This window comes from Asparagus officinalis, chromosome 1, assembly GCF_001876935.1.
Source record: "Asparagus officinalis chromosome 1, Aspof.V1, whole genome shotgun sequence".
Lineage (NCBI taxonomy): Eukaryota > Viridiplantae > Streptophyta > Magnoliopsida > Asparagales > Asparagaceae > Asparagus > Asparagus officinalis.
This window is the reverse complement of record NC_033794.1, coordinates 67,582,366-67,583,634: the sequence shown is the minus strand read 5'-3', so window position 1 is coordinate 67,583,634 and position 1,269 is coordinate 67,582,366.

Sequence of the window (1,269 nt, the reverse complement as noted above, 5' to 3'; positions counted from 1 at the left end):
GTTGCAGTACTGGTCATTGGCGACCTTGGGACGCATCTCAAGTGTACTGGGCACCCCTCTTTGCTTATAGACTCAGCACAGAAAAAAGCAAGGCTCTCCTTTGAGATCAGGATGTTCTACCGCTTTTCCCAGGGAAGCATATACTACTGATAGTAGTCCGTTGTGAAAGTCCCATAAAAGCTCACTTCGCGGCAACGACATCCATCCAACGAGATATGGTTCGCGGTAACATCCCTGATCTGAAATTTCGTTAGTGAGCTGGTTCGGTCTATCCCTTCACTTAACCGAAAGCGTACACTCGATAGGGAACTTTTATTAGAAAATGGGTTGGTTTATTAGCGCACTCACGCAAGTGCTACCGCCTCATCCTGTTATTCCTGAACGGTGAGGCATCCCAAGCCCCTGTAACATTTGGCTTTTTGCGTCCTTCTGCCTGGGATAAGTTGGGGCGGGCCTGGTAACTGCCGCTTCGATCAAGCGTTAAACTACTACTTATGGCTTCGGTCGAGAAAGGTATGGGCCTATGGTCTCGGGTTCGTAGTAGCAGACGGACAATTAAAGTACGTGAGGTCTGCTTGGTGAAGCGAAGTAGACGCGGTATCCCCTAGATATCGAACGAACTAGCCACTCGTTATTGTAGCAAGGCGCCGTGGGTCTTGCGAGCTTCTGGGCGTATACGAATCTCCTCGATTCCTCTATATAAAAGGAAATAGCTACATCCCAAAGGGGCAATGGTCGCCGGACCGCCCTGGACTCTCCCAACAGTCTTTAGCCTGAAAAAGGCTAAGGCTTGAATGGCGCTCTTAGAATGGCTTGTGCTTCAAGAAAACCTACATGGCTGGAAAAAGGGGCACAGACAGAGAACCACTCTGAGTCTTTATTCCCCGTTATTGAGAGTCCCATGCGCCCTAGTCTTCTTTCTTTGAAGACATTTTTGAATTCGCTTTGATCGAACCATGTAAATATTGTGTTTGTGATTGTCTCTCTATTTCCTGGTTCTGTGTTTAAATTATCTTAACAGTTAGAGATAAGATGAGAGTTAGGTCTAATTATTGGATATTTGTGTTAATTGAATGAGTCTTATCAAAATCTAATTACAATTAAGTAAAAAATCAATTATATTTAATGATATGAGCCTTTATTTAAAATACATGATATGATAATAAAAAATAGAGTTTACTTAAATCTACAAGTGACCTAAATAAAATTAAATAAACTGTGTCTAGATTATTTAGTGAGGACAATATAATTGCAAGTGGGACGGGTAAT